This window comes from Motacilla alba, chromosome 2 (assembly GCF_015832195.1).
Source record: "Motacilla alba alba isolate MOTALB_02 chromosome 2, Motacilla_alba_V1.0_pri, whole genome shotgun sequence".
NCBI lineage: Eukaryota > Metazoa > Chordata > Aves > Passeriformes > Motacillidae > Motacilla > Motacilla alba.
In genome coordinates this window covers 65,929,191-65,954,522 of record NC_052017.1, presented here as the reverse complement: position 1 = coordinate 65,954,522, position 25,332 = coordinate 65,929,191, and positions in this window count along the sequence as shown.

Genomic DNA, 25,332 nt, shown 5'->3' with positions numbered 1-25,332 from the left:
TAAATCCCAGAAACTTCTGCCCTTCAATGTGAAATGCATATCTTAGGCGATCTGAAGGCATCAAACAATCAAATATGAATGCTATAGCATTTGATGATAGCTCTGTGGCAGCACGGTTCTACTGAATTTTTCTGATGCTTTTTGTTCATGGTGTATGCATAGAGGGACTGCTGGGCCAGGCAAGTTTCTTGGGTGGGGTGCTCATATGGATGGGGTGACACAGGTTCTTTGTACAAGGACCAGCAAGGTACGATTTGTACCCCAGTCTGCATGGGAAAATATCCCAGAGTTCCAAAAATCCTCAAACTTTTAATTATTTTCTGTTGAGAGTCATTTTTGCAAACTAGATGGACTCTGGGAAGGAAGAAATTACACAGCCAGGATGCCTTAGCCACGTTAGGTGACCTGGGGTGACAAGCTCCCCTTATCAGTAAAGCCTTTGGAATTTTTGTTGTAAAAGCTGTTGAAGCCACAGGGTGCTTGGAGATTAAAGCTGTAAAGACAAAGGAGGGAAAACACTGCTAAATCAATGTTTTCTGTGCAAGGGGGAGCCCTGAATTTCTGTAGCTCTTCTGTAGCTGTCAGTGCAGCTTCTTCATCAAGGTCTAGGGTCTCTGTAGGAGCAAAAAGACACAACTCCTCCAAAAGCCCACCCAGCTTTGCCTGGCTACCTTGGTTGAAGATCAAGCCTTTAAACACCATGAGGCTTTGTAGAGTACTATGATTTGGGCCAGGTCTCCACGAGGTACAGTCAGTGTAACTCAACACATTTCTAGGAAGTTGCTCCAACAGACATAGGCAGCACACTTAATTCTTGGATTTTACTCTCATTCACAGAATCAGAGCCAAAAATAGAGTCCTAGAGGTGTATTGTTGTGTCAGTTATATATGCTTCGACATCATTGGCCTTCACCACAAATCTGCCAGTGCAATCATGGCAATTAGTATCTTATGTTTTCTGATGTTAACAATGAATTGAGACCTATCACCTCTCCTTCGCCACACCTCCTTCCCACAAACCCTTGATTCTGCAGTCTTTGAGAAAGAAAAGCAAATTCAAATATTAGAGCAAAACTTCTTGACACAAAAAATACGGTATATAAAAAAACAAACCATGAAATGCTCTGTATCATTTACGATGTAATCTCCTGGCAATAGAAAGCTGGCAATGTGCTACAGTCATGCTTTCAATTACATTACTAAGTAATCACACATTAAAGTCTAATGGCAAATGATTCTTTATTCCCAGGCTGCCCTGTCCAATTGTTTTCTAAATTGGTTTCAGGAATAAGGATGCAAGTATGACTGCAAAAATATTATTTATGGTTTGGAAGTCATCTTTTGTATCTTTTTTTTTCCCTGTGTGCTTTTGGCAGATAGTTCAGAATGCAGTTTGTTATTTCTAGGGACATGTTATAGTTTGACAGTTAAGAAATGCTTAAACCTCATGATAAACTTGGTTGGATTGATAGATAGAGTTGTCATATTTGCACTGCCACCAAATATGTTGTCTGTCCTGTAGGAAATTATAGTTTCTCAGGAAAGACCTGTGTTGGAATTTGGTATTTTTTGCCTTTCTCATGCACTTCCATTGCTCCTTCTCAGTGCCTGCAGCCACTGGTATGCAGTGAAAAAGATGTACAGGCTTTGTGTCTTAACAATATGTCTTCAAATATGACAAAATGTAAGACTTATGGTGCTTTTCTTAACAATAATAATAATAATAATAATAATAATAATAATAATAATAATAATAATAATTCCCTGAAGAACAGAGAATATCAAGATACAAAATAATTTTCCAAGCTTTAAGAAGGTAAAACCTCAAATTGTAGTGGATATTCATGCTAAATGTTTGATGTTTCCCTTTCATATTGCACTTTGTAAAAGTATATTTACACAGCTGACATTTTCTTTTCTCAATATCATTGTGTTTAAACATTTTGGAATTACTTAATCTCATGATAGTTCTTAGCAAACAGCTTTTTATATTCAGCTACATTTTTGCATAGAGCAGAAAAATATAACAATTCATAAAGTCTAATTAATCGAGCCACCACACAGTAAGGTCATCAAAAGAATGCTGTGTCACTGGTGGTTACTTGAGTATTACTTGGTAACTTGCCGCCTGGGTACAAAGAAGGAAGAAATGCAAAGCAGGTTTGTGTGAAGACTACATGCTATGATATCACACAGAGAAAAGAGGTTATAAAGAGATCTAGCTCCACAGGTCTGTTCCAGACCCACCTGAAGTAGCCAAGACCATGAGCAGCAGCTGTCTGTCCATTAGTGTTTGATGCTCTGAACATAGAACTTCGGTCTTGAAAAATTTAGATGTTTTGGATGGCCCAAGTAGGAGTCTGTTTCTCTACTGACATCTCTCCCAATTTTGGGAAACATTTCCATCATCTGCGGTACCTTCAGAGAAACAAACCTTTATGCTGCTTTTAATATCAATGTGCATATATAGAGAAACAAAAATTCGTTCAGGATTTGTATTGTACAGAAAGGTATTTAAAAAAAGACACAACTGTTGTTGGGTTACGGTTTATGGAGCAAATATATAAGGGCAATGTGAGTGTCCCAGTTCCTGCTGCTCTTAACTATTTCTGCCTCCTGTTCTCCCTGTGCTGTGCAGTGCATTGTGTGATGTGGAGATACAGTGAAACAGATTTTTTTTTTTTTTAGTTTCATTCTTCCTATGCTTTAACACCAAGTGTGTCATCTGATGGAAAAACACTGCTACCAGAGACGTAGACCCAGCAGGAGCCCAATGTGAGCACTGCCAAGCTGCCCCAGAGCCCAGTATGAGCCCTGCAAGGTTTGATGAATTTAAATGTTAATTAAGTCAGATGGCTAGTTTTAGTTAAGACCATAAGTGGGTCTGATCCCTGTGAGATTTTGCTATAGTGAAAATGCAAGTGCTAGAAATTACATTGCCGTAATGACTTTTACAGGGTCTATACACTGAGCCCAGCAACTGAGCTAGCGAGAGGGCTTGCTTGCAGTGTGGGAGGTGCATTATGAAGGCAACATTAGACCACAGTAAAGATGATGTTTAATAAAGAAGTGGAATTGAAACGAGTGTTGTTGTGGTAGATGGATCTGATTGTTTGATTTGGCTGCCTCAGTCTTCGCTTTGAGCTGCAGCACTTTATGTAATTGTGGCTGCCAGGGCAGACAGCCTCTGAGTTTTAGGAAGGAAGCCACCACAATCAATCAAGGTGTGGGAGATGAGTTTGTCTCGGTGGTGTTTTTCTTAATGAAATACCTGACAATTAGATGAAAAAAATTTTCAGAAAGTACCTGGTGCTGCCCCTTAACTCTCAGATCAAGAAATAAAATGGGTCATTTGAGAAAACTTCTGTGTTTGGGACCCACAGCAGGACAACCCTGACCTTACTGCCTGCAGCACTGTGAAAGGAGATGTCTTGCCAACATGCTGTGAGCTATGCAACGTGGACTTTGAATGAGAGTCTTTCCAAGACCTTTCACCCAATTCCTGAATTAAACTTGACAGACCTCAGTAGGGTTGTGACTCAGTGCAAGTAGATAGTCTTAAATAGTCCTGCATTATTTATTTGATTGGTTTGCTTTCAATGTAACATTTTATAAGTACAGTGGATTTTATGTGGTGAAGTGATCATTTTAAGGGTAATGCTATAAATACTAATGTAAACAAGAGTATGAAGAATTCCTTTAAGTGTTCTGCCTCATAAGTGCTCTTGAGAGACTTTACCATTAACATGCTTTATATTGAACTATACGTACCCAGGAAGTCTAGAGTATCTGCTTCTTGCATTTATTGGGTCACTTCTTGACCTGAAACAAGATCAGCTGAGGACAAACCCTAAGCATAAAAGAATAAGGTTTATAAAAATGGTAATTGCTGCAAGTGTTCTGTAAAGAAATACTTTTGTTGTGTGATTTTAACCGTATCTACCTCTTCTAGTGAAAGAAGAGGGAGAAGAGAAGAAAATGAGGTTGGAAGTGTTCCAAATACTCTAAGCATAATTTACTGATGCTTAGTTTGTGCTACAAATGTTCAGAAATTAATTAGAAAACTGTCCAAAATTCCCTGAGAGTACACTGACATGTTGTCTTTCACCAAAGGTTGTTGCTAACAGTGAGAAATTGTTCTGGTAGAGATTGTATTGAGAGTGTGCTAAGTACTTACTGGTATATCACTTTATTTAGAGGTTCCCAGGCTTTACAATAATCCTAGGTTTTGTGCTAGGTAATGTACAAAGAAAATGGGGACAAGGGAATCAGTAAGGGCCCTTGAAATGTGGAAAATACAAAGAGGAAAATGTGTATGCAGGATGCCTTTATTCCCATTTTATGCTGTAGTATTGGAGACAGAGTAAGGTTTGCACTGACTCAGGAAGGTGCTTTAAGCGCCTGCCTCCCATAAGCATCTAATTTATCTCTTGCATATATGTATGTTGGTATCTAAATGAACTAAGATTATGGCAGGTCAGGTCATCTAAAATCACATCATGTATCTATGACACAGGCAGCAATGAAACCCAGACCTGAATTCCAATCCTGTGGTTTAGCATCAGTGTCAACCTAACTCTAAATATTAATCCATTGCCATTTGTTGGAGCTCCTGTATCTCCCTGTCTCACCCTACCTCACAAGTTCTGGAGTGTTCAACAAGTTTTAACCTTTCTCATTGTTAATATGAGTTTGGTTTTTTTTAACCTTTTTATTTTCAGTTATTGTGGTATTCACAGGTTATTGTCTGTGATGGTGTGAGCAAGGTATGATCTAGTTTCAGTCCAAAACCAGTGTGATTAGGGTCAAACTGCACAGATGCATGTGTTTTGCAACTCAGTTCAGGTTAATAATTTAACCTCATTGCTGCAGAAATGCACTAAGTCACAGAGCTTTGGGTTAGTGTGAATGACAGGGATGTTTTCATGGGTGTCCAGGAGGCACAAGCTTACAAGTTTTGTACTAAAATGCTTACCTACATTTTAGTCAACATTTGTTCTTCCTAAGCAAGTCTTAGTCAAAAATTCCTCTTTTGGTATTAAAAGCATAAAGATTTCACTTATGATTGCATTCAGAGACTTTAAAACATTGATTTGGGCTACATTATATATGGGGACTTTAACTTATTTTGAATTATTGTGACTTCTAAAGAAATATTACACAAGAAGGTGTGTTTGAGATCTAATTATCTTCTTCTTGTTATGGAATATATTTTTTTCCTTCTAAGAAGGAATTTTGAGAGGAGATTCATAGCAAATGAATGAACTCATGATCTTGGAATAACATAATTTAGGATGGACTTTGACCTCAATAGACTGTGGAATAATCTCTATATGCATCTTGTATTTTGGATTATGGAGTTCTTGTGATTACCATGTACTGTACTTGAAGTGAGAGATACTTTGTGTTCAGTAATTTTGGATTTCACTTCATAAAGATTAAAATCTATGACACTGAGAAATGGTAAAAGCCTCCAGGGATATTTCAGATATAAGAAAGTGCAGTGAGCCTGTCTATATAACTGATCACACCTTGACTTAGAAGCTTATTCTGAAATCAATGCCACACAACTACACACAACATCAAGGGAAGTCTTTGGATAAAAATATGAAGTTAAGCAGTGTTCAAAATTATAAATGCATGATACTTACTTCAGATGAAAAGCCAGTTATAGAATAATAAAATTTTTTGTTTCTTTTAATTTAAAGAACATGACCAAAGATAACTAGAAATTGATTCAGTTGAATTGTTTTCAAGGAATCAAATAACTTATTTCCATGGACTTGCAATTTAAGCCTGTGGACAGGGGAGTTTAGCTGGTGAACACACACATTAATACAAAACATAAGCTGTTATCAAAAGGGGGTTTATGCCCTCAAAATTCCCATGAATAACTTCCTTTTAAAATTCATTTCAATATTTTATTTTGTTTTTCTTTTTCTTCCAGATTGTGAGTTGAAATATTAATATATATATGTAAAGACTGAGAAAATTTAAAAAAAAGGCTTCTAAGCTGAGTTAAATTTTCTTAAACTTTATACAGCTGCAGAAAACAATAAATTTATTTGTAAAAATATGCATGTATATACATGTATGCACAAACATTCTGGTGAAGAAGTAACAAAGGCTTGTGTACTGGAAATACAAAGGATGGCAAAGAATAGTAATACATGAAATGTCTCATCAGAGGGTCTGAAAGTACTTCCCTTCCAAAAGTAGTAGTTACTTAGTCCTGAAAATGCCCTTCATGATAAAGATTATTTTAAAAAAGAGTATTCAGAGATCAAAAGCTTTTGTGACCATTTTAACTTATTCCTAAATTCAGAATTTGAATTTGTTTCTTATTCTCAAATGCACTAAATGTGCTAAAGTTACATGGGCATGAATACATAATTAATTTTTAAGGGCTCTTGCTGAATAGGTTTGTTTTTCTAATTCAGCTCTGACTGTGGAAAGTAGTGATGCATTTCTATTCCACAATGAATATCAAAATCTCTTAAAAACAATTAGAAACAATTCTTTTTAAAAAAAATTATTAATATGGATCAGCTCTTTAATTCTGATTCTGCTGTCTGCTTATGTATAGTTGTAAATCTGAAGTATCTTGAGTGAGTTACAACATTAGATCATTCATAAAAAGGATTATGCTGACTTCATCCTATATACTCTATCTTTTCCTTGACGTATGTGATCTGCATTAATTGATTAATTACTGTATGTTTATAGCTAGGGATTGAAGTAGTTATCATGCTTTTGTAGTAATCAGTTCCTCTTCTTGCTGATTCTTTTACTCTAGACAATAAAAGAAATTCAAAGTAAAAGCCAATGACTGTATATCCTGTGCATTAAGGTTGCCATTTGGTGGTCTAATTAAAAAATTCTGCCAGTTACTCACATAATTTCAAACAAAGTTTGATGGAGACCACTAAAAAGGCATTGTCCTACAGCCTGAAGGCAGAGATCATGTTCAGAAACAATCCCTTTTGTCTGTGACTGAGTACATTGTTCATTCTTTGGAAATCTGACAACGATATTTGTTGCTGACATTTACATTTCTGTTGAGCTGTATGAAAATATTCAACATAATTGCACCCCACGTGGGCAGACCTCTCAGTGTCCTGGAGTCCTAATATGTGCACCAGCTTTTCCTGCATCATGTGGAGGGAGAAAAGGAATGCAGGCATCTGGTCCCAGGGTGAGCACAAATCTGTGTGATGGTGTGACAAGGGGGACCCTCCTCTTGGATGCACCCAGGCAATGGGACAGAGCTGTGCTGGTTGGGAATTTCGGGGGTCCAGGACTGTTCTTGAGAGCAAGCCTCTGCTATAAGGCATGGGTGACCTGCCTGCTCTTGGCACCTCTCTCCTGCACTCTGGGCAGATGGAGAAGGTGACTGGCAGAGGATGTCTGATGCATCACATCTGGGGAGAGATGCAATGCTGTCCTACCAACAATGTGAAATACTGTCATTTGGGTTTTTACTCCATATCCTCCAGTTAGCGTTGTCTCTGCAGCCCTGGATCTTCAGTATCTGCCTGAGCTATGACTTTTCCTAGCTCAGCCACAGCTGTGTCTGTGCCTGGCCAAGGGCCCAGTTGATCTGAACTGAAACCCATGGACTGATTTCTTGGTTTGACCTTGGACCTCACTTGTCACCATGGACCTTTCCCAGAGACCACAGGGCTTTGTCTAGCCCTGGCTACTCCACGGGACTTGATCTGACTTCCCAGCTTGACCTCAGACCTGCCTCATCACCTCAAAATTGCCTCATGATCTCATTTTTGAACCTGGCCACCATCCTTGGCCCTTGCTTTACCTGAGAACAATGGCACATGCCACCTGCCTAGTGAAACCCTATCTTGGCAACTGTGTTATCAGCTCCAGCTCCTGGCCCATTGTGCCTAAAGGTCAGATCCTTGCAGCTTCCTGACATAGTGATGGCTTCTGCTCATCATTAAATTTCCTTTGTGTGGATACAATTATCTGGAAAGGTGTTACATAACATCAAACTGAAGTTTACTTGCTGCCTTACAGTGTACTTTTGTTATGCTGTAGGATTTTAACCAAGAGAAGTAGGAAAAGACAAAGTACTGGGGTGGACAAATTCCAGCTATTCATTAGTGCTTCTTGAAGTACAATTTTGCCTTTTATTGGAAGCAACATATGCAACTATTGCTCATTTCTATCACAGCAAGAACTTCTGCTGTTTTGTTTTTATACCTTGTCTCTGAAATTGGCATGTGGAGGTGCACGAGTCCCTTCAGTGACCTTTAAGAAAGTGGAGGTGCCTCAGCTCAGTGCCCCAAGTTAGACAAGTCTGAGTTTGCGCACTTCACGTCATCACCAATTGCACTTTTGAAACATCTCCTAAAGTGGATAGGCAGATTTCAAAAATCTATTTTTTATTCATTTCAGTTCAGTCCATATGTTTTTGTGTACAAAAAACCCCAACTGTATTTAAGAGTTGGCTAAAAACCTGGCATAAATGCATTGGCTTACAGTGATGGCTGCTCTCATTTTGTACTTTGAGAGGATGTTTGCAACACAAGGAAATCAGGCTGCAGATGTCTGAGTTCCTGAGAGTGCTCATGACAGAGGAAACTAGATGTTTAAAGTGTTTCCAGTGGAATAAAAAGATGAAGACACAAGGGAGTTTTTAACTGCTGGTTAAAAGCCTTGCCTAGAGTTGTTCACAGTTGTGAAATAGTGACAAATCCCTGGTAATGGGTTTTCATCTGTGCATCCTGTAAAATACTGTACTGTCACTTCACATAATTGAACTGGAAGGTTATCTAAAATTCAACTTCATGCTGTCCTTACAAGAGTATAGATTTAAATTTTATCTACTCAGTGTTGAGATGGCATAGGGCATGTTTGGAAGTGCTCTCTAAAATAATGTATTATTTTCTTTTCATATTGTAACTTATCTGCAAAAATCATACTTTAAGTTATTTAGTCCATAGTGATACCCTGTGTTAGATCCTAAAAACACTCTGTAAGAAATAACCATACTAAAGATAGTTATTTTTTCATTGGAAGTCTACAGAAGTAGAACAATGTCTTGGACATTGCATTTAATAGAGTTAATTAGTGTACAATGGGTATTTAATATGTTAATCAAGATTAAATCATGATAAAATAGACTATTCCGCCATTACTCTGCAATTGTAAAAGTGTAATTGAAATAGATTGGAAAAAAATACAGTACATTCTTATTAGTCTCTTAAAAACTCTGAGCTCAGTAGCACTGCACTGCTTCGACACACATTTCAAAATTAGTTGTATTTAGTCAAAGTAGGTTTAATTCAGTTAGTATTTTACATGAATTCAGTTAGTATTTTACATTAAAACTAGGAGCCACCCACTTGACAGAAACAAGCTCAGCACATAATTCTGCAAACATTTTTTCTCCTTTAGCTTAGTTTCCTAGAGAGGAGGCTGAGGTGGTCATTGTGTCGGTCTCTGCCTTTGTTTATTCTTCTTTCTGACCATCCTTATGATGTCCAAACTCGTGGAAATCTTCAGCCAAATTTGTCAGAAGAGGACCAGTTCTGAAGGAATGAAGTGTCCATGAGCTTCAGAAATGTATGGAAGAAGAGGGAGTTGACACTAGCAGCTGTGCTGACAAAGTTACTGCAAGCTGAGCTCACCTTTGGACTCACGGGAGCCAGCACAAGAGAAAGGCCTCACAAATATACTATGGAATTCTTTGGGGTTTCATTAGATGATCCAGCAAGTACAAGTTCATAGGAATCCAGGCCCCATTAGCTTCATTGAGTTAGTTACAGAAAAATTTGTATAAACTTTGCAGCAGGGACAGTTGTTGGTGGAGCTTTAATCTTGATAGATACATTGATTATGCAGGCCAGCATATTTACCACGTTTGCAGTGATCTGTCTTCAGCTGCCATTTGGGCTGCTTTCTAAGGGAAATCCAAGCAAGGATGCCTCACACTTGAGTTAAAGTACACTAAGGATGCACACTTTTGACCCAGATCATGGTGAAAAAAGGGAGAGGACCTACAATTTAGTCACAAATACAGGGCAGCATATTTCATAAGGGTGAGGATGCAGTTTCACTTAGGTGTGAAGTAGCCCAATTGTACCAGCAGCCACAGTCTATAAGTAACAGTACCAATTATAAATGTGTGATTAAAATAATTTATTTTCATTTCCCTGTAGCTTTTGGGGCAGTCTTCAGAGGTCATGGTTTTGGTGCATCATCTGTAACTGAGGGGTTATCAATATTTTAACTATCTCTTAAAATAATTAAGTCTGATGCACTCATGACTTCAGGGTTGAATCTCTAAGAAATCTATAAAACATGTACCGGAACTTTTGATGCTCCTGATAACATTATCTGTGCTTCCAAATTTTATAATATTATTGATTTCAGATTTTTCACTGGTTTAAATGAGTAAATCAGACTGGTGTAAATGAGTAAATCAGACTGGTTGCAAGTATTTAGAGGTCTGACTTTGTGTGTAAGCCAAAGTCTTGTTGAATTCCAAGGGGACCCATGCTTTTATGTAGCTACGAGTCCTATTAATATTTGTGTACTGTGAATTTGGTGTCTAATTATGCTTTCAGAATTACTGTTCTTCCAAGATCATGAAACTTATATTTCCTATTCACTGCATTTCTAAAAAGACGTGGGGTTGATTTTTTTTTTCTTTTTTTTGATACTGCTAAAACTCCTGTTATCCACTGCAGTGTGGATAACATAATACCCTGTTAAATTTTAGTTCTGGAGAATAACTTCATAAGGACCTTTATGCTAGAAGGCTCTCAGAAGGACTGCTTTCTAGGGAAGCTTACAATACTGTGTCTCTTAGCAAAGAAAGGTCGGGTTTAGTGATGCTTGTTTCCTACTTATCACCTTTGATATGAGCTATGCTTTGGAATATTTTCTGTGTTACACTTTGTTATGAATGTGTTAAAAAAATCACTCCTAGTAATGAGATGAATTGCTGCAAATTTTTTATAATGCTCTTTTAACAGGAAGATCACCAAAGAGCAATCAAATATTTCTGATGTGGGGTCCAATTTGACCTAATAGTGACCAAAATAAGTACCTGGGCCAAATTAAGTGCTGACACAAATAATGGTGCAAATGATGTGAACGCCTTGCTTTTAGTAATAAGGCACCTTTTCTCAGAATCCTGAGCTATAACACTGAAGAACCCCACATTCTTTCTTTCTTCATCTCTGCAGTTCTGGCAGTCAGGAGATCTAGAGTGAAGAACAGGGAAATCTCCAGATGACGTCTCTTTCCCTGCAATAGTCTTGAGAAGCCAGAGCAGAAGCTCGTGCCCCAACAGGCTGTGTACATCCACTGATTGGTTGTGTACTGTAGGGATGTCGGCAGGTTTTGGCCTTGAAAAGTAGCTGACATGGAATATTCCCTTTATACTAATAATTTTGAACCTGCTGCCTACAAATATTAGTGGCTACTTCTGAGGACCCCCTTTTCCCATGCAGGAGTGAGCACTGCCCCTGTAATGCATTTGTATTCTGTGACTTTAAAATGTTTGTTGGCTGATTTCCGTTGTGCAAAGAATTTGGTGAAATTTTCAGTGGGCTGTGTAGAAACTCAAATGGCACAAACATTTTATGGAAGCTTAAGTATAAGCATTTTGTTCAGTCAACTGAAATATGAGGTTGTTTCAGATGATTGGGGAAATCAACAGGGTATTGGGGTTAACATCAGTTAAATGTTGGCAATATAGTTTGTAGGCAACTATGCCAGTTGCCATTTTCTGTTCTATAATTTTTCTTCTACTGAAGCTATTTGGAAAAAAAAAAAAACCAACTGATTGGTAAACTTAATTGATAAACTCATTTTTCCCCTTTATTTTTTGGGAGAAAGTTATTTTTATTATCCAGGTTTCAAAACTGACCCATATTCTTTTCTCATTAAAATGTTCACTGATTATTTTCACTGAAATTTTAATTAAGAATGAATGTAGATCAGTTACTAAATAGTTCATTTTCCAAAATGTTATGGTCTTGGAATGGACAGGATAGCTCTGGTAAATTTAAAATATTGCTAACCTTTTCTTCATTTAAAACATATAGAATAGATACTTGACACAGTTTTAGAGAAAAAAAAAATTAGATGCCTCGAACAGTTTGTGAAAACCTCATATGGAAAAAAAATGCATGTAGTTTTACCATTGTTGTTAAGCCAGCTCAAGAAAAGGATAATTTTTGATATTGTGCAACCAAATCGGATTTGAGATTCAGAGCAGGCACATGACTGAGAGCCATGTGTTCATCTACCATTTAATAGGGACTTTCTTACATAGTGATCTTCAAGAGATCTCTGTGTTTATTACATTCTGTTTTTACACCAACTTGCTTTCAGATGATGAAACTCCCAGAACATTGCTATTGTAAATACATGGAATTACTTACTTCTGTGTCCTAGTTATTTCTATCAGTAGTTCACAATCACAGATGTTAGCTCATGAAATTGAAGAGTACCATGATAAAAGCTAATAAGAAATATTGATTACCCTCATGGGATTTAACCAGCAGAAGTTATGGTGTGAATTTTTGAAAAGAGAGTTTATCTTTGAACAGTTATGGTGGTGGTGGTGAATAATTTTCAGTTGTGTTTTTAGCTTTCTTTTTCTTTTTCTTTTTCTTTTTCTTTTTCTTTTTCTTTTTCTTTTTCTTTTTCTTTTTCTTTTTCTTTCTTTTTCTTTTTCTTTATCTTTCTTTTTTTTTTTTTTTCAGTTCATGTGATTACAGTAAGAAGACATTTCATCTGGTCTGCTTGCTTGCCTCCAGAGTATGTAATGGCTGTGAGGGCAGTAAATGTTACTGTAATAACTGTGAGCCCTTTAGTCCATGTATGAGCAGTCAGATGAGCTGCCGTGGCCAAGGCTTCTGCTTTGATGTGACTGTACAGGAGTTCCAAAACTTGAGAGTGCAGAGAGAACCTCTGTGGATAACTGCCCTTCTACTCAGCAAGTAGGACAAGAAAAAACAGCATAGGTAGGGGTTTTTTGTGTTTATTTTGGTTTGGGGTTTTTTGTTTTTTTGTTTTTTTGTTTTTGTTTCTTTTTTGTTTGTAATTTTAACTTATTGAGCTGCTAGGCTAGGTGGACTGCTGTAGAGAGTCTAATAGAATTACAGGGATCTTTCGAATGAGTTGGAAATTAAATTCCTCCACCTTCATTACCCTCTAAGTCCAGTTCTGGAGGTCCTGAATGCAGGGTAGAGTGTAAAGAACCTGGAGCTGACACAGAAAGGACAATCTGTTTTGTGCATGGCTAGTTCTGACGTCCGTGTGACTAGAGATGATAGGCTGAGGTCAGTGAGCATTTTACTGATGGAGGTGTTTTATCTGAACACAAATCAGTTGAAGAACTACTAGTATTGCTTTCTGACATAGGAACAGCCACAACAGTCATAATTAAAGCTGATTGAAGAATGTTTAGAATGTTTTTCCTGCAATTTCTTTTTTCTGGGAAGATTCTTATGGAGGGTTATTCTATCTATTTTATCTTTCTTCTTCTTCTTTTTTATTCCCCATTGTGGTGCTTTAACTATAAACATAAGGCACATTTTACCCTGTGAATCGTTATCTGATTTGTCCCTGTTGTCATCCTATGAAATGCTAAGATACTTTGGCTGCATGATTTGTCACCTGAATAACATGGTATTGATGCTATTTCTGCATCTGACAGCTTAAATGTAATGAGTTGTATATTTTGTAAGCCTTGAAAGTCTACTGGATCTGTCAGAATAATCAGGCGTATGTTTTTTCACTGGTTTCTTTGTTAAGAATTTTTGGCCAGAAACGTAGTATTATTCTATAGTATTCTTCCCAAAAGGAAGGTAGAATTTTCCTTTTCCTTACAAAAAGAATTCAACTCACTGTAGAATACCCTTCTGGTTTTTTACCTGCCAACTGGAGTAGTGGGCCTCAAATTTGTTTACTGTAAACACTTGTGTGGAGGAAACTTTCGTCACACAAATGCTCACAAAAAGCAAGATCAGTTAACATGTTTAAAATGAAATTCTATTTACAAACCATGGCTGTTTCTTTCAGTGATAATTCAAGAGATCACTGTAAATTATGGCTCTTCAATTCTGTGCCCAAGTCTTGAATGTGACTGTGGCAAAGAGATGGTGAGAGATCTGATTTTTGTTTTTGTTTGAATTTGGAGTTTTTTATTGTTGTTGTTTTGTTTTGGCTCATGGCTTGGCTCATCGTTGTTCCAAGATCCAGAGCTGAGGTACAATTACCTCTGGACTTCTGGTGTCTGAGAAGACACCACTACTTCAGCACAGTGCTAGGATCCAGCAGGTTGGTTCTGCAGGAGTATCAGTGAGTCATGGCATGGGAAGGGCAGTGTGGCAGTAGAGGAGTTAAAGTAACTCATGTGGAACTGGCAATTGCCCAAACGATCTAATTCCATTTAACTGGGAATTTGTGACTAAGCCCTTAGTGACCAAGGGGATAAATGAAATGGATGGCCACTGTGCAACCGCAGATCAATAATTGTCTTTAAAAAGTAAATGCGGTCTCCAAGCATGTTTGACAGTAACTGGAAATGATCCTTTGGCAGCCGTCTATTTGCTACACCCATTGTGACCTGTCGGAGCTCGTTAGGGCTGCATACCGGCGGCGCGCTGGGCTGTCTCCACTGGATGCAGTCAGCAAGTCGGGTTATCAGCACCGTTCAGCAAAAAACAACTCCCCGGCAGCTGTGCAGGGACGGTTGTCTCTTTTCGGGATACTGTTACGAAGCTTTCCACTTTTCAAGGGTGACTTCGCTTTCCTTTATTTTAACTTTTTTGTTGGTTTGTTTGTTCGCTCGCTCCCCGCGCGCCGGGAGGAGCGGGATGCTCCCCGCGTGCCGGCAGGTGGCAGTGTGGGCGTGCGGATGGCGCCCGCCAACCCCGCGCCGGAAACGAGCCCCAAAAAAATGGATTTTTGCCTCAGAAGCATTTATTAAGCGAGCCCTCCGCCGTGGGAGTGTCGGCCCGCCAGGTCTCCTGAAAGAAGCCAGCAAAACGCAGGTGCTGCTCGGCAAGTGCACGCTCTGAAGCAGGGCTGAAAACCTCTCGGAGGAGAGGGGGGAAAAGGAAAGGAGGGAAAAAAATAAAAAAAGAACATATGTGTGCTATTCATTTATTCAGAGCCACGCACTCTGCCAATCAACCTTCACATCACTCGGTGCCTCGGGAAAAGCTGCTCAAAACCAATCTTTGTTACTCGAGAGAACTAGGCTTGTGCTTTTGTGCCACTTGGAGAAAGCATAAAACATTTTGTCCCTTATGAAACTCGGCACGCACAAATCGATTAGGAGGAGATCGGAAACCTCTGACCCTCGGAGATTCAGACCAATCACGGCTAAACCCTCCCCTTACTTATTCTTTCTTGCACCCACAAATAAAGTAAACATAAAACAAAACCATGAGGAGGGAAAGAAGAAGGAGAGAAGTCTGAACTGACAGCCCAGGCTCTGGAGCAGGGTTTGTCTCAGCTGTGTGGATGTGCTGAATGGTTGTAAAGGTGTTGTGTGTGTTACAGACCTTGAACAAAGTCACTACGGGAGAAGCAGTTTTTAAAAAAAAATATTTCATTTGTAGCTACGGAAAGCTCGTCTTTAGCAGAAATTACACTGACAGCATTAACAAAAGCGATGCAAGATCTTTCCTGAAGGGAGACCACGGAGTCCCATGGATGAGGTTGTCTCATGGGACACCTGGATTTGCAGCAAGAGCCACACCTTGAGAGGACAGGAGGGTTCCAATTGCCACTCTGGCAGAGTGAATCATGGACACCAGTCAATTCACTTCTCTTTTTTCTTTAGTGGGGCTAGGTGGAGGTTGTTAAAGGATGATGTAGCGACCCATACTAAGGAAGCAATTTAGAATGCCACTAAAAGGAGATGTATTGATCCCACAAAATTCAAGAGCTATGCTGCATATTTTTGATTATCGTATATTGACATCTTATAGTTAGTTTACTTAAAACATGTTATTGCTTATAATTAGGGTGGGGCATATTCTCATTCAATTACTCAAGTAATTAGGTTCATAGCTAGTCTTATGCTAGACCTTTCATGCTTCAGTGATCTTTATTCTCCAGTTCAATACATATTGAGCTGGGACAGTTGCCTTTTGACTTGGTTTGCCTAAAAGCCACATTAGCCCTTAACTCCAGGTTATCTAATATTAAGATAAAACAGAGTTCTTAGTTGTGGTGTAGGATTTTCTCCCTATAAGTTTCTGAAAGAGACAAGATCTGTCACCTTTGCTGACAGGTATCCATGTGGTACATTACACTCTTTCTATTTCCTGTTAATTGCTGTATTCACTTTCAGTGGGAAAAGTGTTTCTCGAGGTATAAAACACTAACATTATTTGTGCTGGTATAAAAGCATTAACAGACCTTCAGTGACGCTCTAGATCTTTCCTTTGGACCAGCCTGGGATGGTATACCAGAAGCACTCACTGCACAGAACTGTTTCTTGGGCCTCTTAATGCTTTTATCAGCCCCTGCCCAGAAGGAGGAATTTGCCCCTTGGGGGAGGATTCTCTCTGCCACGCCTATGTTGTGGATTTGGGGATGTTTTTGTGAAGCCTCTCAGTGAAACTCACTACTTAGTGAGCTCATGATGTGAGGGTAGGGTGGGATGGAAGATATCCTATTATACTTTGCAGACGAGCCCCTAATAAACTCCTTCTCACTTGTTGTTTGTTTGTTTGTTGTTTTTGGGTTTTTTCTTTGTTCGCTTGTTTGGTTTTTTTAGTTTTACCTATTATAGGTCTTCCCAGTTTATAGTTTTTGAAATGTCTGATTTTCACTGAGCAGCTTTTGAAGGAATCAGAATTTTAAAATGCCTTCAGTTGTGTTCTGAGTCACATGCATGATCTGGGAGTATTTGAGAGTTGTCTAGAAAGTCTAGTGCATTGTGGAAAAATAATCCTGGGCTTGAATCTTTACATCATTCTCCATTTAAGGCTAGTGGGGATGGGGAGCTGTGCTAGAGGAAAACCAATTACTTTAAAATACTGAATATCCCTAAAATCAATATTGTTCACTGTCCGTGTGTACTTAGAGAATTAGCTAGTTAATAAGTTTTGCATGTATGCTTCTAAGGGTCTTTTTTTTTTCTTTTTTTTTTTTTTTTTGTCTGGAGTATCTTACCTCTGCCCTTGACAGGAATAGACTGCACAGGAGGTTCTTAACCAGCAGCCACAATAGGGACTCACATGTTTTTTTAAGGTTAGTTATACATCTGTTTTGGGTAAAATTGTGCAGGAATGGAATTTGACCTATAGCATTGGGCTCCTTGTGTGACTTGTTTGGGCTGCACTTATAATTTGGTTTTGTTTACATTAATCTGTAAATTCTAATAAGAAAACTTACCTGAATCATACAGTGTGCTTGCCTGTTTTTCTGTCTGCTGGATGAAATCTGAAAATAGGAGGAAAAAAACACCTGTATTTGATCATGGCCGTGAAGGAGACAAAAGCTCTTGGATTCTGGGTATGGAAAGCTTTTCTTATTCCTTTTAGTGATGGGCTAGTCTCCAAAAACCTGTGAAGTGTTCAGTTTGCATAAACAATCAAAGATCTGGATGTTTATCTGAGGCTTTTCTATGGCTCTTTGGGTGGAAATGGGTTTGGGAGACTTAAGAAAATGAGCTCTTTGTGCTCTTTGCATTTGGTGTGGTCAGGAGTACCACAAGAACAAGATTTTTTTCAGTCATTTGGCATTTCAGCTTCCTGTTCTGGTTCCAGCTCAAGGTGACTGAGACTGAAGCAAACAAAAGGGTCTTAAAGCAACATTGTGAAGAGAGAAACTAGAAATAATTAAAAAATTAAATTTCTGTCTTGGCTTCCCTCAAATGAGGAAGTCCATCTCCCATATTTTGTCTGTGAAGGGATTCCTTATGCACATGGGGATTTTCCCCGTATATTGGAATACCTGGGCAGTTGCTCTGGCTAGCCGGGGGACAGGCTACGGGGGGGGGGGGGGGGGGGTGGGTTGAGGGTTGAGTCTTGAGGCTTTAAAAAATCCCAAAAAAACTCAAACTCAAACCAAAACGACAGTAGGAGGTCAGTTTCAAGCTGAACTGGCTGTGTGGCAAGATTATTATTTTACCCCAATGGATTTGCAGACTCTTTCGTTTGCTCATTTTAAACTAAAATAAAAACTCTGTTAAAAAAATCGCTAACAAATCCCTGTTTCCTGATGGGTTGGATCACCTACACTGCAGCGCATTGGAGGGGTATCCTTACAGTGCCTGACTTTTGGTTTGATTACTCAAAAGCTGTGCTGCTGCTCTGAATCTCCAAGCTCCAGCTCGGAGCCAGTTTGGGGAGCTTGTCAGGCTGGCTGTGGAAAGCTGGATGATGTAAGTCAGCTTTTGCTCACAGGTGGAAAGCACCTTCCAGGTGCACAGGAAGGACTGTTGGTGAGGCAATACTGAAGGGCTGCAGAGATTACTTAAGCAGAGTGAGAGCTGACAGGGCAGGTCAGAAGTCTTGAGCTGCAGAAAACTTTGGAGGAGTTCTCTAAACCACTCCTGTGGCTACAAGCCTCTGTGAATTGCATCTCACTAAAGGATTCTTAGGCATATACAGATATAAAGTAGGCTAGATATATTTCCCATGAAGAGCAGCTTCTAGGCATTAGGAGATGGTCCATAAATTAGGTATACAGCAGTGAACACCAACCAGTCTACCACTGCAGGCCAGAGTGTAGCCAGCCTGTTTCAAATCAGTTTGTATTATCAGTGAAAATCTTTTTGGCACTTGTTCATTACCCTTTTTAAGCCAAAAGAGATTATCCACTGTTTCCTTTAATGTCATCTGTTTGGTTTATAAAGAATGATTCAGGAAAGTTTTTTTCTAATTCAAAACAAACAGTCTGCTTACACATGGATTTGTCTGTCCTGGGGAACCTGCACACATCAGGTGTTACAAGAGTGGAAATGGTTTTCAGAGTCAAGCGGAAGAAAGAGAAACAAAGAAAAAGAAGAAAGCAAATGTCTTCTAGGAAGCTGTGGCTGTTGATAACTTTTCATCTCTAACCTGTTGTAAAGATCTGAATGGAACTTAGACCCATTATATGGTGTACTGAGATAGGAAACCATTAGTTAATTAGCCCTGGGTTCCTCTCAAATTGGTAGAAAAAGATGTATTACCTCAGAAGACAGTTCAAAGCACCTTGGACAGGAGCCTGCGTTGTGGTCCTATGAAGTGAATGATTTCTCTCTGCTGACAACTGGCCTGACTGTGGTGCCCAAAGTTAGACTGTGTATGCTCCCTTCATGTCTCCCTGTTTTGTGCAGTAAACAATAGTTCAAAATTGTTTGTACTGAACTGACTCCTCTCTTCATCACAAATTTCATTTGTATGTAGAGTGTACTTCCAAAATACAACTTGAGAGTTTTGCCAGCTCTTACTGTTTTGTAAAAATTTCAGATAAAGGAATAACTGGTAATAAGACACAGAACTTAGTGGTGAGGAGGTTTTACCATAATGATACCAACCAGCTCAGGCTCACACTGGCTCAATTGTGCTCTTAAGATGCTTCTTCCACACTGTGTTTTTTGGCCCACATGAAAAGGGGTTGAATAGAACTCGTAAGACTTGTTTGTTAGGCACTGAGTTTGTTAGGCACTTCAGCTGATGCTCCAGAAGATACAAAATGTACCTAATCCCTCTATAATTTACAAAAGGAGACACCATGCTCTAGGAAACTCATGAAAAAAACTTAGAATGGGTTATGGAATATTGTTATTTAAAAACCTCAGTCATTTTCAGAAGCACTGGCAACTGGTGTAATAAACACCCACGGGACCTAGATAAATGTTTATTGGGGTGCTTGTTGAAATAAGAGGTCTTTGCAACCTGGGAATAAAGAGCACACATCTAGTGTGAAGTGAACATTTGTAAATAATATTCTTTAAGAACATTACCTTATGTGGCCCGAGGCTGAAAGCATATTCTAAAAGTAAAATAATAGACAAATGAACAACATAAATGTATACTTACATGCTGAATGCAGTATGGTGGATTGAAAGAATCAAGGAACTCTGAGGCAAGCTTTTATATGGACTGCACAGGTCAGGGAGAGGACTGTTCCTGATGTTAGGTGTGTTATAAGTGAGGTGGGTGGATAGGAATGTCTGCAGTGTTGTTCCAGTTTGTTTTCTGCCATATTTACAATGTATATCTCTATAAATAAATAAATAAATAAATATGAGCAAAATATAGATCACATGCTCTTCTAAAGTCTTCTGTCAGTGATGAGATCAAACTCGCACAGCAGCATATCTTTCCTTCACTCGTAGGAGTGTTGCAGACCTCTTAATATCAAAAATTCTTGGTCATTGTATTGACCCTGTGGTATCAGGACATCATAAGTTGCCTGCTTCACAACAGACAGGTTAGAGCTTTCTGCATTTCAGTGTTACATAGTTAATCAATAAGGATACTGCTTCTTGTGTGGTCTTAGAGGCAGTTAAAAATATATAAAATAAAAGTAGTGATATCCAAGTTATTTACATTCTGCAGCATTAGAGTTTTCAGACATTATTTTAAATGTACAATAAATTCTAATGGTGATTTTTAAAAAGCAATTTGCAAATCTTTCATAGAATTATGGCAAATAAGTCTGAGAAGTATCAAGAAGTAGAATCAAGTTTATCTATATTGGTTTTGACAGATATTTGTCTAACATCCCAATGAAAACCTGCAACTGGAGATTCCACAATCACTCTAAGCAGTCTATTTTAAGGCTTAACTGTTCCTACTATTAGAAGGTTTTCACTGTTTTCTAAATCTCACCTGCTGAAATGTAAGTATTTTACTACTTTCCCTGCCAAAGTGCACAAATAGAACGGAATATTTCCCTCCTCCTTCTTTCTCCCTTAATGTATAAAATACTTTTCTTTTTGTTTAAACAAATTCTAGGCATTTGATGTACGTGTTCCTGTTGAACATGTTCGCTACAAAAGCTGCAGTGCCTTTGCTTTAGTCATGTTATCCTAAACATTATGTCTCCTGTATATTTCCTGTGGTGCTGCTTTTCCCACTCTCTGCGCAGTCCGATCCACAATCAGTTCCTGGAGTGGTTCTGCTCAGAGTTCCTTTCTAAATTGCCGTAATACTGTATTCCCAAGGCATCAATAAATCTGATGCATTTTGACTATTTATCTTGCAGGCAATAAATATCTGTTTACAAAGTGTGTTTCGTGAATTCGCTCAAATTACATTTGGGCTGCTGCAATCTTGGAAAAAAAAAGAGGCGTTAAAGGTTTGATGTGGGAGAACATTGCATTTAACTTCAGGGGAGAGCTAAACTTGTGATTCTGTCATCAGAGGTGAAACAGCAGAGCCCTATTTCTTGCTAACGTTAAACCATTTATTCTTATTTACCTGTCATTTTTATTACAGGCATTCAGTCTGATGCTCATGACAAAAAAAGTTCAGACATGCTTCAAAATGAATTCGTTGCATACCGAGTGTAGAAAACTATACTTTATGGATGGTAGCTGGAGGTGACTTGTGGTTTACCACTGATTACAAATTATTTAAAGGGGAATATATATAATTGATATTCAGAGTTGATAGCATCAATATTTATTGGGACATACTCGCATCTCGGGTTTTTTTTTGTGGCTATAAGCATGTGGATTAACCCAGGCATGTGGCATACTTTGTACCTTGATGGGCCCAACAGCTCTTCCTTTACACTTGATCATTGTCAATTAGGCAAATATTTTTAGAAACAGTGTGAAGTTATAATTGGGACTATACATTTTCTAATATTGAGATGGCATGATGGAAAATAAATTCTTACTTTCTAATAACATAGTATTTCCTCTAAGGAAAAGGGTAGCTCCTTAAACAAGAAATGTAAATAGGACTTACTCAAATGAATGACGCACATATATATATATAAGAAGCCAAATTTCTGAACCTATATGTAGTCTCAGCATAAATTCATCCCTCTCTTGCATTCATCTGTAGCAGACAACATTGGTATTCACAGGTATTCCGAAATCTAACCTGCTTTGATCCTTTTGAATCTACAGCCTAAGATTCTTCTGGCAGATACCACAATTACCTTTTTTACTGTCTGCCCATCCTCAGCTGAGCAAGTGCAGCAACTTGCTGTGGTGTACCTTGCCAAAGCTGTGAAAAGAATTTTCAGTATTTGCAATGTGGGCTTGAGCTACGGCCTTTGTTCATGCTCTGGGGGACCACTGCAAAATGTTCCATTTTTCTGTTTTCCCCGTTTTCTCTGTGGTCATGAGAAGAGATTTTTGTGTTTGTTTGTTTTGGTTTTGCAGAGTATAAATTGCATTACTGCCTAATGTTAGATGTGTACTTTCCCTTGGACTTCATGGCAATAAGTGAATATAAGCAAGTAATTTTATTGCATAGCAACAAAATGAGTGTCCAGTGGCCTTTTGGACACACAGCTCCCATGCAGCTCTGCCCACCAGGGCTAATGAGATGTTCAGCTACTGAGATCAAAGTGGAAAAATGGGCTTTGGCCATTGTTCACAATGTCTCTGTTATCTCAGAAGTAAGAGAAGTGTTGATATTTTAAGCCTGCAAAGTTTTTTATATTTAGAAGTTTAAGGGAATGATACGTGATCAAAAACTGCATAGCGCTGAAATTATAGAAATTTGTGTTTAATATATAAGAGAACTTTCCTTCTGTTTAAACATGAAATCTGAACTTCAAGCAGAAACTAAAGCAGAACTCTGGGAAGGTGCTGAATAGTTCATGTAGGGTGGTGCATGGTCCAGCTTGTGAACTTCTCTCCTGAGGCTACCTGAGTCAGGCAAATGCTTCCTTCCCTGCTGGATGTTTCAGGTCCACGCTGCTGCCTGCATGCTGGCAAGATAAGACTAAGTGGGTCTCAAGGATGAGTGACACACCTCAGGTTACAAAGCAGAACAGTAGCGTTGAGAAAAGTAGGATGCCAAACACATACTTGAAATACTGCTTAACATAAAATATCCTTACGATTCCTCGTTTCTGCCAGAAAACATGCATGATATTTTATCTGCAGCCTGGCTGGTTTTCGTGTCTACCTAATGTCCTAACAAAGCAGGAGAAACATTCAGTGTGTATGGATCCTTTTGCTTACAGTGCTGGTTTTAAGTACTTTAGGTTTTGGCACTCCAATGTGACACGCTTAGGCATCATCTGGCCTTTATAACGTGATTATCAGGGTCACTGGAAGTGATTTTAATGAACCACTGAGTGTCACTAGTCACTATGGAATGTTTTGAGAACAGATGTGTGAGACGGGGATCTGGACAAATAATTTTGGAAGAAATTACCTGTAACCTCTAAATCCACTTAAGTGTTGAAATGGAATAAGCAACTGCTAGGTTGCTTGCTGCATTTCTGGCACTGACCTTGGGAAGTTTAACATGTAACTACATTTAGGCTATAATAAATTAGTCTGTTCTGTGTTTTCCAAGTTCCAGCACAATAATGGGATCCCATTATTTCAGAGGTTCTAATGCAACAACAATAAAAAGTAATCCATACCATAAGGGAATCTGCTAATTAAACATAACATAGAACGTCTGTTAATATCCAGATAGTGTTTTGGCCATATATATTTTCAAAAACTGATTATAACTGTTGGGGAAAATATGTGACAAAGAAAAAAAGGAAGGGAAGTAGTTTACAGAAAATGAGCATAATACTGAGAGCTGTTTGGAGCTCTCCTATGAGTTAGGTTCAAAACATATCTGATGATATATGTTATTCCCTAGTCAGGTAACTCAGCAGTAACAGCCCACAGAACATCCTCCTGGGCATATCTTTGACAAAGTAAATGGACCCTTCTAAACAGTTGCTTCAAGTATTCAGAAATGTGATTTTGGTACTTTTTCCTCATCATCAGACCTTCCTGCTTTGTAAGGTCTATGTGCCTTCCCATGAGATGCAGATGTAACCAGGTATCACTTGTATCAGAGTGATATCAAGTATTATATATATATATATATATATATATATACTGATATCAGAGTGATATCAGTATATATATACCTTGCTCAGATTAAGTGATATGTCACTGTCACAGAGAATGCTGTGATGCATCATGCCGAGACAGGCATGTGCTACATGTGCTACATATCATGAAATCCATGAAAACCTGGCATTCAGTCAATATAGTGTCAATGTTGCCTTGCCTCATGGTGTGATTTTTTTTTTTTTTTTTTTTTTTTTGAGCAAGAGGAAGAAGGGTGAAAGTAATACAAAATTTGAACAGTCTCCTGTTATTTGGGTGAAGGAGAAATAAGATACTGTCTGAGGGTCTCTGTAAGCTGCCTCTGTTTGGGGGCCTTTCACTGAGGGCATATTCAGGAAAAACTGCCTCATAAAACTCTTAGGCAAATCATAGCTATAAATCATAGGCAGCAAAACAATTTCCCCCAAGCCAATGGCAAATCGTTGCTATATCTTGAGTGTAAATTACTAACAATCAGCAACACACCTAGGAAATGGAGCAAGTCTACAGTATATTTACGATTTATCAGAGCTGAATATACTTTTGACAGAATTTAAGATCTCCAGAAAAACATAAAGAAATAGGTTTGTCCCTTAGGTTGTGCTTACCTACCTTTCCTGGGGACCTTCCTGCTAGTGCAGGAGCTGCTCAGTGCTACCTTTTTTATTGGTCATTCCCAAGTCTGAGGCAGTTTGGTTTTTTTTTTTTTTTTTCTTTCATCAAGAGATATAATCTGTTAGACAAGATAATTAAATGTGTATGGGCTAAATTCTGTTCTTATTTACAGAGTCTGCAGTAAATCTGAACTCACTCCAGTGACTGCAAGGGAGTCATTCTAGATTTATGTTATTATAAATGGGATCAGAATTTGACTTGTATAAATGAATATTAAAGAGGGAAAAGAACTGTTCATGTTCACACTCCTAGCCTCTGGCAAAGGCTAACTTAACTTCCTTAGCCTTCTTCATTGAATGTGGAAATGTTCAGTCACCACTGCTCTTTAGGAAGGATTGAACCTCAGAGCTTCCAGAGAACCAAACATAATTATGAATTAATATTAGTATTTATTACAAATGTGTTACTGCCAAAAAAGTCTAAAGTAATTCTGGCTTTATCTCTGGTTCTGCATTCATCTTTGGTAAAAGGAAGGATCACTTCTGTGCTTCAAACACTTTTCCTCCTTCTTAAATTATACTTTGCTATTAATATTGCTGTGAGAGGCACACTGGCAACCAGGTGATGGAGGTCACCTTATTATGCAAGAAGTCTGTATTTTTTTACAAATTAGAGCAGGATGCTGCTCAAGGTTT